The sequence below is a fragment of the Macaca fascicularis genome, chromosome X (assembly GCF_037993035.2).
Source record: "Macaca fascicularis isolate 582-1 chromosome X, T2T-MFA8v1.1".
NCBI lineage: Eukaryota > Metazoa > Chordata > Mammalia > Primates > Cercopithecidae > Macaca > Macaca fascicularis.
The window spans coordinates 1,633,257-1,646,523 of NC_088395.1; positions in this window are offsets into that span (position 1 = coordinate 1,633,257).

Genomic DNA, 13,267 nt, shown 5'->3' on the forward strand with positions numbered 1-13,267 from the left:
ACACTTGACCTCAGCAACATACACTGCACCGAATAATTACACATGGTCAGTGCATTTGTGAAGAGAAAATCAACATGCCGGATAATGAAAGAAATACAACATCATTACAAAAAAGACGTCATAATTGCCCATACGTTTGGCAAACATACAAAGAAAATGGATAATACTGACAGGTTCCAGGGTATCGGGCAAAAGGATTATCTGTTAAGGACGGAAACTGGTAGCATCAACTCTAGATGGCCCATGGACACATTATTGGGAGAGATTAAAAATGTACCAATCCGTTAAACCAGCAAGTCAATGTGTAGGAGTGTAGCCTGCAGGTAACAGGTACACAAACACTGTGTAAAGGGAATTGGCTGCAAAAAGGTATCTATTTGCAAACCATTGGGAATGAATTGGAATCAGTTTATAGGTTGATGGTTAAGGGTTATGTACAGTTGTTGGTTGCAAGAGACAGAAATAGACTGTAGTTGATTGAAGAAATGTAATAGATATCGGGCAGGTCAGAGAACGATGAGAAGATTAGGGAATTATAGGCAGAACCCCACGAAGGCTGGTGGATAAGTCCTAGTGTATACACCATGTCTATACCCGCCATGCCTCAGTTATACACCGTCCTAACCAATCCCAGGGGCGCCCCACTTCTCGTGAGCCTCCTACAGCTTTAGAATGTGGACAGCCTCTAATGAGGGCATGCCCGCCGTCTTCCCTGATTCTCCTGTCAGAGGTTTCTCCTGGGGTTCCTGCTTTTACATTGTTGCTAAATGCAAGGGGAGGTGGCTGCTGGATAAATCGTCTCTGCTTGCTCGCCGTTGGGTGAGCTTCCGTTATTTCCATAGTGACCGGCCATCGTCACCTCGTCATCAGCAGCTTGTCCGTGTAGCATGGAAAGCGGGGCTGGTGGATGGAGATGTCTTTTGCTGAGTCAGGGGTTCCACGGGCAGCATTTACACTGGGACATTCACTGTTGGGGGTGCTTCCTGTCTCCCCTGCAGACCACTGCCACGAAGGGTCAACCCAAGGACCCCCAAGCTCACTTTCTTTCCTCCAGGTCTTCACTCTGTGATATCAAGTGGTTTCCTCTCTCTGGGTTCTTCTTTCTTTCTTTGCTAAAAAGGGATCCTGCCCTGCCTTTCCTAGGACTCTTTGGTTTGTTATGTGATAAGGTGATTTAAGGTGTAGACACTGCTTCATAAGCTGACCCACGGGGACTGCTGGAAATGAGAGAGGTTGGCTGGGCTCAGTGCTTCATGCCTGTAGTCCCAGCACCTTGGAAGGCCGTGGCGGGAGCATTGCTTGAAGCTGGGAGGATGGTTTGAAGCCTGGACAACATGGCAAGACACTCATCTCTACAAAAATAAAAATAAATCATCCAGGTGTGGTGGTGCGTGCTTGCAGTCCCAGGTACTCTGACGGCTGAGGAAGGAGAATCCCTTGAGCCCAGGCGTTTGAGGCTGCAGTGAGCTGAGATTGCCCTCACCTCACTCTAGCCTGGGCAACACAGTGAGACCCCACCTTTAAAAAAAAGAGAGAAAAAAAGAGCTCACCTTTCATTTCAGCACCACTGATGCTGGCATGTGTGATGTTAAAAGTGAAATTGGTCCTGTTCTCTCTTTCCTTTTTGTAAATAATTTCATTTAGACTTCAGGGGTCTCCTTCTAGCTCCTAGGCTCTTTGTGTGTCTGTCTGTCTCTCTCTCTCTCTCTCTCTCTCTCTCTCTCTCTCTCTCTCTCCCCCCTGTGTGTGTGTGTGCGTGTGTGTGAGAGAGAGAGAGAGAGAGACAGACAGACAGACAGACAGACAGAGCCACAGAGAGAGGCAAAGATACTTTTCTCTTTTGGTGTTGAGTGGATGGGCGGCCAGGAAGGGGGGTTTGCTGGTTTTCTGGGGAGTCAAATAAAAACAAATGTGGATTTAGATAAGAAAGAGATTTGAAAAGACAATTACAGGCTGGGTGTGGTGGCTCATGCCTGGAATCCCAGCACTTTGGGAGGCTGAGGTGGGTGGATCCTTTGAGGTCAGGAGTTCAAGACCAGCCTGGCCAACATGGTGAAACCTTGTCTCTACTTAAAAAAAAAAAGGAAAGAAAGAAATAGCTGGGCATGGTAGCACACATCTAAAATCCCAGCTACTCCAAAGACTGAGGCTGGAGAATCACTTCAACCTCCAGTGGGGTGCCACTGTACCCCAGCCTGGGCGACAGAGTGAGACTCCGTCTCAAAAAGAAAAAAAAAAAGAAAAAAAAAAGGTTCTTTGAGCATTGTAATTTCTTATTTATTTATTTTGAGATGGAGTCTCACTCTTTTTCCCAGGCTGGAGTGCAGTGGTGCAATCTCAGCTCACTACAACCTCCACCTCCCGGGTGCAAGCGATTCTCCTGCCTCAGCCTCCTGAGTAGCTGGGATGACAGGTACCCGCCACCACGCCCAGCTAATTTTTATTTATTTATTTATTTTTTGTATTTTTACTAGAGATGGGGTTTTTCCATCTTGGTCAGTCTGGTCTTGAACTCCTGACCTCAGGTGATCCACCTGTCTCAGCCTCCCAAAGTGCTGGGGTTACAGGTGTGGGCCACTGTGCATGGTGGTACACGCCTGTAGCCTCCGCTACTTGGGAGGCTGAGGCGGGAGGATCGCTTGAGGCTAGGAGGTGGAGGCTGCAGTAAGCTACGATTGTGCCACTGCACTCTAGCCTGGGTATTTTGTTATTTTTAGTACACGTGGGATTTCACCATGTTGGCCAGGATGGTCTTGATCTCCTGACCTTGTGATCTGCCCACCTCAGCCTCCCAAAGTGCTGGGATTGAGGAATCTTTCAATCCCTTGCTACCTTTCAAATTGCATAGGAACGTTGGAAAGAAGGTAAAATGTGGAGGCTCAAAGAAAACCAGCTGCGCTCAGCCTTCCCAAAGTGGCCTGGTTTGAGAAAACTGTTTATATTTAGCATCTCTGAACCAGTGGTGTTTTGGACTCCTAAACCTAAAGATAAATACCTGTTGTTTCCTATCCGTCATTCATATTCCTTCTCCTCGCCCGAGATAGCTAATCTCTTCTGCAATATCGTAATGGCCTCGAGACAATCTAACATCCATGTTCTTCCTTTCCTCATTTATGAAATTACTTTCATATAACAAAATTGGCTGTTTTTTGTTTTGTTTTGTTTTTTGAGACGGAGTCTTGCTCTGTCGCCCAGGCTGGCATGCAGTGGCGCCATCTCGGCTCACTGCAACCTCCGCCTCCCGGGTTCAAGCGATTCTCCTGTCTCAGCCTCCCGAGTAGCTGGGACTACAGGCACCTGCCAGCACATCTAGCTGATTTTTTTTTTGTATTTTTAGTAGAGACAGGGTTTCACCATGTCAGCCAGGCTGGTCTCGAACTCCTGACCTCAGGTGATCCTCCCGTCTCGGTCTCCCAAAGTGCTGGGATTACAGGCGTGAGCCGCTGCACCCAGCCAATTTCTTATTGAGAATGTTGAGCAGCTAATATTGACGTCAATTATGGGGAGAAGGTCATTAATTTTCTCTTATACGAAAATGGGAAGATTTCTCGACATTTCAGTTTCTTCTCACATAATCATTTATCTCAATCTGATTTGGATTTTCAGGATTCATTAACTAGATGGTTCTCAGTGTTCTCAGAGTGGCAGTATTTCACACATTGTATGCTACCGATGTTGATGTTGCACTTTGTCTTAAATCGGTAAAAAATAGAAGGGTTTTTGCAATGGGATAATATGAGCGACTTTTTTTTTTTTTTTTTTTTTTTTGAGATGGAGTCTCACTCTGCCGTTCAGGCTGGAGTGCAGTGGCGTGATCTCGGCTCACTGCAACCTCCACCTCCCGGGTACAAGCGATTCTCCTGCCTCAGCCTCCCGAGCAGCTGGGACTACAGGCGCCCCCCACCACACCCTGGTAATTTTTGTATTTTTAGAAATAGAGACGGGGTTTCACCGTGTTGGCCAGGATGGTCTCAATCTCTTGACTTCGTGATCCGCCTGCCTTGGCCTCCCAAAGTGCTGGGATGACAGACGCGAGCCACCGTGCCCTGCCTCTTTTTCTTCTTTTTGTTCTGTCGAGGCTGTGAGACGGAGGCAGAGACTGGAGTGACACGGCCACAAGCCCAGGGATGCCTGGAGCCCCCAGGAGCTGGGAGAGGCAGGAAGGATCCTCCCCTAGAGCCTCCAGAAGGAACTGGATACAATTGTAATGGGTTATATGGTGAACCCCAAAATATATGTTTATTTCCTTTTCCCCGGAACCTGTAAATGCAATCTTGTTTGGAAATAGGATCTCTGCAAATGTAATTAGTTAAGGATCTTGAAATAAAATTTTCCTAGATTAGGGAGTTCTAAATGCAATGACAGGTGTCCTTCTAAGACACAGAAGAGGAGACCCAGACACAGAGGAGAAGGCCACATGGAGACAGAGATTGGTGTGATGTGGCCACAAGCCCAGGGATGCTGGGAGCCCCTGGGAGCTGGGAAGGGCAAGAAGGATCCTCCCCTAGAGCCTCCAGAAGGAACTGGATACAATTGTAATGGGTTATATGGTGATCCCCAAAAATACGTATGTTTATGTCCTGTTCCCCAGAACCTGTAAATGGAATGTTATTTGGAGATAGGATCTCTGCAAATGTAATTAGTTAACAATGTGAAAATAAAATTGTCCAAAGATGAGGGAGCCCTAAATCCAATGACAGGTGTCCTTCTAAGACACAGAAGAGGAGGCCCAGACACAGAGGAGAAGGCCACGTGGAGGCAGAGACAGAGATTGGTGTGATGTGGCCACAAGCCCAGGGACACCTGGAGCCCCTGGGAGCTTGGAGAGGCGGGAAGGAGCCTCCCCTAGAGACTCCAGAGGATGCTCAGTCCTAAGATACCTTCATCTCAGACTCCTGGTCTTCAGGATTATGTGAGCATACATTTCCATTGCAAGCCTTGAAGGTTGGAAATTGGTCATGGCTACCTTGAAGGCTGTGAAATTGGTCACGGCTGCCGTGAAGGTTGTGAACTTGGTCACGGCTACCTTGAAGGTTGTTGTCATGGCTACCTTGAAGGCTGTGAAATTGGTGACGGCTGCCATGAAGGTTGTGAACTTGGTCACGGCTACCTTGAAGGCTGTGAAATTGGTCACGGCTGCCATGAAGGTTGTGAAATTGGTCACGGCTACCTTGAAGGTTGTGAAATTGGTCACGGCTACCTTGAAGGTTGTGAACTTGGTCACGGCTGCCTTGAAGGTTGTGAAATTGGTCACGGCTGCCATGAAGGTTGTGAACTTGGTCACGGCTGCCATGAAGTTTGTGAACTTGGTCACGGCTACCTTGAAGGCTGTGAAATTGGTCACGGCTGCCTTGAAGGTTGTGAACTTGGTCACGGCTGCCTTGAAGGTTGTGCAATTGGTCACGGCTGCCTTGAAGGCTGTGAGCTTGGTCACGGCTGCCATGAAGGTTGTGAGCTTGGTCACGGCTGCCTTGAAGGTTGTGAACTTAGTCACGGCTGCCTTGAAGGTTGTGAACTTGGTCACGGCTGCCTTGAAGGTTGTGAAATTGGTCACGGCTGCCATGAAAGCTGTGAAATTGGTCACGGCTGCCTTGAAGGCTGTGAACTTGGTCACGGCTGCCTTGAAGGTTGTGAACTTGGTCACGGCTGCCTTGAAGGTTGTGAACTTGGTCACGGCTGCCACTGTAAACTTTCATATGGATAGAGGATCCCCTTTCTGACTCATCTCCACATTCTGGTCTGGAATTTGGGACGGCAGTGAACCAGCTGCCCACTGTGTAGTGATCTCTCTTCTTGTCTGTCTGTCTAGGAACAGACCAGCCATACAGCCGAGAAACCCACCACAAGCAGTATTCTTGAACGTCCCGAACTGCAGGGGACTTCAATGCTCTGGCCCGTGGGCATGTCCTGGGAAGCTTCTGGTATGGGAAATCCAGCTTACAGCTTCCATCTGAGTAGAGCTGACCTTCCAAAGAGTGGAAGCTGTCTCAGTTCCTTGCCTGGTGGAGGGCAGATATCTGAAGGCATGAATGTTAGTCAGATTTCCCCTTGGCTAAGGTCCAAGGTTGTTTTCTGGGCACTTCCTTGCTCATGATATTATTTTGTGAGCTCTCTAAATGCTTTGGAATGTTGAGCTTTACCCTGTTGTGTATTCAGAGAAGCCATCAGATCCTGTCTCTACAAAAGAAGAAAAAGTAGTGAGGTGTGGTGTGTGCACCTGTAGTCTCAGCTACTCTGGAGGCTGAGGTGGGAGGATCGCTTGAACCTAGGAGGTCGAGGCTGCAGAACTGCACCACTGCACTCCAGCCTGGGTGACAGAGCAAGACCCATCTTTTAAAAAAAAAATCGTGGCTGGGCGCAATGGCTCCCGCCTGTAATCCCAGCACTTTGGGAGGCCGAGGTGGGTGGATCTCCTGAGCTCAGGAGTTCGAGACAACCCTGGGCAACATGGTGAAACCCCGTCTCTACTAAAATACAAAATATTAGCCGGACGTGGTGGTGCACGCCTGTAGTCCCAGCTACCACACCCAGCTGAGGCATGAGAATCGCTTGAACTCTGGAGGCGGAGGTTGCAGTGAGCCGAGATCGCGCCACTGCACTCTAGCTTGGTCTACCGAGTGAGACTCTAGCTTGGTCTACAGAGTGAGTTTCCGACTTCAAAAAAAAAAATTGCAGGTCTGTAATCCCAGCACTTTGGGAGGCTGAGGCGGGCAGATAGCTTCAGCCCAGGAGTTTGAGACTAGCGTGGGCACCATAGCAATACTCCATCCGTACAAAAATAAATAGCTGTGCATGGTGGTGCATGCCTGTAGCTTCAGCTACTTGGGAGGCTGAGGTGGGAGGCTCGCTTGAGGCTAGGAGGTCGAGGCTGCAGTGGGCTACGATTGCACCACTGCACTCTCACCTGGGTGACAGAGCAAGATCTTGTCTCAAAACAAAAGCAAAACAAAACAAAAATTAAAAACAAAACGAAAACACATTCATGCTTCCTTCCCCAGGATTGTAAGTGTGTTGTCTGGGAGCCTTTTCCTTTTTCCTCCCTTTTCCTTCACACCTCATTGAAACTGGCAACTGTGCTTCCTACTCCCCAGGAATTTTTTCCATTTCTACTACTGTCCGTCTCCTACTACTCTCCGTCTGTCCACTCCCCCCTGTTGCAAGCTCCTGGGCTGGGACCCTCTCAGGGTGGGATACATCAGCCCCTCTCCTCCCTGCTCTGTTGCGTTGGGAATGTACCACCTCACGCGAACCACCCTGCCTCTCCACACGGCACTCCCCTTGCTCAGAAACTCGAGATGATGATGGTTGTGTGTTCACCTGAGGTGTCCCGAGCTCCCCCGATAAACCACGTCATGCAAAAATGCTTTGAGACGACAGGCAAGCCCAGGTCATACAACAGGGCACACGATACCATCCCAGAATGCTGTCATGATTCTCCTGCATGACACCAGGGACCGGCTGTTTCTCACGCGCCCTGTCCACCTCCCAGTCCCAAACCTTTCTTCCTTGGCCGGCTTCATGTCTTCCGTCTCGAATGTCTTCCAGGGGTCAAGTCTCGGGTTCCCTGGGGTCCCCAATTGGCCTCAGGCTGTGGATGCCCCGGGCATTGGCTCTGGACGATGACTTTTGAGCAGCTGTTCTGACAGCATCCACCACCTGTGGCTGCCTCCCTAGTAGAGGCGGTAACCATGGAAACGGAGAGCCCAGCCAAGGAGCATCTGTGATGGGAGAGTGAGAGGGAAAAGGAGGCAGACAAAGGGGGCAGGCATGGGTTCATGAGTCGAAGGATGTCAGCACCCGAGTGTGGTAGGCCTTTTACAATTCATGCCTCCCCAGCGAGTCTACAGGCATCACGTCCCAGCCCCCCAGGAGGTAAGGAGGAGGGTGAGAGCTCCTTGCATGCGTGGGTCTGTGGAGGAGGAATGTATCCCGTGCCTCCACACCACACCCTTGACATTGGTGGTTGTGATGCTCTGGGTATCATCAGTCCCAGATCCAGTTCTTTCCACGGCACTCCAGCCTGGATAACACAGTAAGACCCCATCTGTAAAAATAAGAATGAGGCCGGGCGCGGTGGCTCACTCCTGTAATCCCAGCACTTTGGGAGGCTGAGGCGGGTGGATCACCAGGTCAGGAGATGAGATCATCCTGGCTAACACAGTGAAACCCCGTCTCTACTAAAATACAAAAAAATTAGCCAGGTGTGGTGGCGGGCGCCTGTAGTCCCAGCTACTCAGGAGGCTGAGGCGGGAGAATCGCTTGAACCTGGGAGGCAGAGGCTGCAGTGAGCTGAGATTGCGCCACTGCACTCCAGCCTGGGCGACAGAATGACACTCCATCTAAGAAAAAAAAAAAATGAATACACAATCAATCAATCAATCAATCAATCAATCAATACCTCCAGAGTGACTGCAGCCCAGAAGGGCTTCTTTCTGTTTTTTTCTACCACCATCCTATGTAGGGATCACCAAGAGCTATCCTCAGGTGTAGTGGTACAGCTGCTAGGAGGTCTCCCAGGATGCTACCTATAGTTATACTCACACTATGATTTCTTATTTTTTATTCATTTTATTTTATTTATTGTTTGTTTGTTTGTTTTAAGACAGAGTCTTGTCTGTCGCCCAGCCTGGAGTGCAATGGCACAATCTCTGCTCACTGCAACCTCTGTGTCCTGGGTTCAAGCGATCCTCCTGCCTCAGCCTCCAGAGTAGCTGGGATAACAGGCACGCAGTCACTACATCTGGCTAATGTCTGCATTTTTTTTTAGTAGAGGCGGGGTTTCTCCATGTTGGCCAGGCTGATCTCAAACTCCTGACCTCAGGTGATCTGCCCGCCTCAGCCTCCCAGAGTGCTGGGATGACAGGCATGAGCCACTACGCCCAGCCTATTCATTTATTTGTTATTTGTTTATTTTTATGTTTAGAGATGGGGTCTCAGTCTGTGGCCCAGGCTGCAGTGAAGTGGAAGGAGGAGAAGAATGGGACCAGTGTCACCTGGAGTGTGTCATCTACCAATATCAATGCTGCTGAAATCAAAGAGGATCTCTCTCTCTCTCTCTCTCTCTCTCTCTCTCTCTCTCTCTCTCTCTTTAGAGACAGGGTCTCTGTTGCCCAGGATGCAGTGCAGTGGGGCAATCACGGCTCACTGCAGGCTTGGCCCCCAACCTGAAGCAATCCTCCCATCTCAGCCTCCCAAATAGCTCTGACTACAGATGCTCACCACCACACCTGGCTAATTTTTCTTATTTTATTTTTTTATTTTATTTTTTTTTTGTTTTTCATTTTATTTTATTTTATTTTAAATTTTTAAATTATTTTATTTTATTTTTTATTTTTATTTTATTATTTTATTTTTTATTTTTTATATTTTATTGTTTTATTTTATTTTATATTTTATTTTATTTTATTTATATTTTGACATGGCGTCTTATTCTGCCACCCAGGCTGCAGTGCAGTGGCATGACCTTGGCTCACTGCAGCCTCCACCTCCTGGGCTCAAGTGATGCTCCTGCCTCAGCCTCCCAAGTAGCTGGGACTACAGGTGTGCCCCACCACGCCCAGCTAATTTTTGTATTTTTAGTAGAGATGGGGTTACACAATGTCAGCCAGGATAGTCTAGATCTCTTGATCTGCCCGCCTTGGCCTCCCAAAGTGCTGGGACTACAGGTGTGAACCACTGCACCCAGCCCCCACTTTTTTTTTTTTTTTTAAAGTCTTCTGCAGTGGGTTGAAGCGTGTGTCTGCAAAGTTTATGTCCACCAGAACCTCAGAAGGGAAACTTATTTGGAAATAAAGTCTTCATGAGTGTAGTTAAGATGAGGTTGCACTAGAATAGAGTGGTCCCCAAATCCAACGACTGGAGCCCTTATAAGAAAAAAAGACAACATACAAAGGAGAAGGCTACGAGAAGACGAAGACAGAGGTTGGACTGACACATCTACGAGCCAGATGTGTTCATCTGTTTTCATGCAGCTGTAAGAAATACCTGAGTACCTGAGACTGAGTAATTTATTAAGGAAAGAGGTTTCATCAACTCACACTTCCACATGGCCGGGAAGGTCTCAGGAAACTTACAGTCCTGGCAGAAGTTGAAGGGGAAGCAAGCCCTTCTTCACAAGCTGGTAGGAGAGAGAGTGAAGGGGGGATAGTCAAACACTTACAAAATCATGAGATCGGCTGGGCACAGTGGCTCACGCCTGTAATCCCAGCCCTTTGGTAAGCCAAGGTGGGTGGATCACCTGAGGTCAGGAGTTCAAGACCAGCCTGATCTACATGGAGAAACACTGTCTCTACTAAAAATACAGAATTAGCCAGGCATGGTGGCTCATGCCTGTAATCCCAGCTACTTGGGAGGCTGAGGTAGGAGAATCGCTTGAACCCAGGAGGCAGAGGTTGCAGTGAGCCAAGATCATGCCATTGCTCTCCAGCCTGGGCAATGATAGTAACATTCCATCTCAAAAAAAAAAAAAAAACAAAAACAAAACGACAAAAAAATCATATCCCATGAGCATTCACTCACTATCATGAGAAGAGCATGGGGGACACCACCTCCATGATCCAATCACCTCCCACCAGTTCCCTCCTTGTACGCCTGGGGTTTTGACATGAGATTTGGGTGGGGACACAGATGCAAACTATATCGCCAGACCTGCTGAGTTAACTGCTTCCCATACCCACATGCAAAACCTCAAAGCTGCCCGTAAAGCATCACCCATGATCCTCTTCCATCAATCCCACCTCCAGTTATGGCCAGAGAAGACACAAGACCACAGTTCAAAAAACTGTCTTTTTTTTTTTGTGGAGCTGTTCTTTTTACTAAGACTTTAGTTGTGTATATCAATTGTGACTTCAATTACGTATAATGGATCGCTCCCAATTTGGGTGAGATTACAATTCCTGATGAGATTTGGGTGGGGACACAGAGCCAAACCATATAATTGGTATGGGCGGGGGCTGGTGAAAGGTGATTGGATGATGGGGGCAGAGTTCTCGTGAATGATTTTCATGAATGGTTTAGCACCATCCCCCTTTGGTACTATAGTAACTGAGTTCTCATGAGATCTGGTTGTTTAAAACTGTGTGATACTTTTTCTTTCTTCTGTCTTCTTCCTGCTCTGGCTACGTAAGACGCCTGTTCTCACTTTGCCTTCTGCCATGATTATAAGTTTCCTGAGGTCTCCTCTGAGCCTCCAGAAGGAACCAAGCCTACTGATACCTTATCTCAGTTGTTGGCCTCCAGAAGTTCGAGAGAACAGACGGCTGCTGTTTCAAGCCACGCACTTGGTATTTTTCTACAACAGCATCTGAATCCTGATGCATGCTCTCTAACTGTGGGATCGATTTTGGAGTGCTGAGACGTCCCCTGTTTCTCTACGACCTTCCTTGTGTTTTTAGTGCTCTTGGAAGAATGAGAGAATTAAGCATAGAATACTCACAGAGAGGAATTTCTCTTTCTTTCTTTTTTTTCTTTGAGACGGAGTCTCGTTCTCTCGCCAGGTTGGAGTTCAGTGGCGCGATCTTGGCTCACTGCAACATCTGCCTCCCAAATTCAATTGATTCTCCTTCCTCAGCCTCCCAAGGAGTGGGGACTACAGGCACATGCCACCATGGCCAGCTAATTTTTTTTTTTTTTTTTTGTATTTTTAGTACACACGGGGTTTCACCATGTTGGCCAGGATGGTCTTGATCTCCTGACCTTGTGATCCGCCCACCTCAGCCTCCCAAAGTGCTGGGATTGAGGAATCTTCCGACCCCTCGCTACCTTTCAAATTGCATAGGAACATGGAAAAGAAGATAAAATGTGGAGGCTGAAAGAAAACCAGCAGTGCTCAGCCTTCCCAAAGTGACCTAGTTTGAGAAAACTAGTTGTTTATTTGGCGTCTCTGAACCAGTGGTGTTTTGGACTCCTAAACTTAAATACTTATTGTTTCCTATCCATCATTCCTATTCCTATTCTCCTTGCCCAACCTAGAACTCCAAATGGCTAATCTCTTCTGCAACATCATAATGGCCTCGAAGCCATCTAACATCTGTGTTCTTCCTTTCCTCATTTATGAAATTACTTTCAAATAACACAATTAAACAAGATCTTCCATTTGGGCTGGAATAGTAAGAGCAGCAGAGGACAGCATGTTCCCGTTTATAATAGCCGGCAAGGAAATTCAACCAGACTTTACTGATTTAAGAGACGCTCTTGGAAGAGTCCATTACTTAAATGATCTAGAAAATGTCCTTCCGAGTCAAGGTCTGTCTTAAGGAAGAAAAATGTATAAACAAAACCCGGAAAACTGTTTCGAGTCTTTTTCTGAGGAGACTCTATTTGCATTTGCCAAATAGCTGTGATATTCTGGAACGCAGGACAAGCCGGAAGTTGGATGAATTAGCCAGGACGAAGACACCTTTTTTTTTTTTTTTTTTCCAAGGGCAGGAACACAGATAAGAGCACCTAAGTGTAACAATTTGTTCTGGGACAGAGCCCAACTCCAGTCCTTCTGCAGAATGTCTTTATTCAGTCAAAGGAAATCAACGATGGATAGAGCCTTGGGAATTATCTAGCACAACCTTATCCATTTTACAGCTGGGGAAACCAGAGCTGGGAGGGCAACTTCCAAATTGGGAGGGATCCATTGTACACAACTGAAGTCACCATTGGTATACACAACTCAGCTCCTAGTAGAAAGGACAGCCTCACAAGACAGTGATTTGAATTGCTGTCTTGTGTCTTCTCTGGCATGACAGGAGGTGGGATTGGTGGAAGGGGGTGATGGGTGACGCTTTACTGACAGCTTTCAAGTTTTGCATGTGTTTATGGAAAGGGGTTGACTCAACAGGCCTGGCGATAGGGTTTGCATCTGTGTCCCCACCCAAATCTCATGTCAAATTGTAATCCCCAGTGTTGGAGGTAGAGGGGCTGGTGGGAGGTGACTGGATAAAGGGGGCAGAGTTCTCATGAATGGTTTAACGCCATCCCCCTTGCTACTGTATAGCGAGTGAATTCTCACGAGATTGGGAAGTGATTTCAACTGCTCACAAGACAGTGATTTCAACTGCTATCTTATGTCTTCTCTGGCCATGACTGGAGGTGGGATTGGTGGAAGGGGGTGATGGGTGACGCTTTACTGACAGCTTTGAAGTTTTGCATGTGTTTATGGAAAGGGGTTGACTCAACAGGCCTGGCGATAGGGTTTACATCTGTGTCCCCACCCAAATCTCATGTCAAATTGTAATCCCCAGTGTTGGAGGTAGAGGGGCTGGTGGGAGGTGACTGG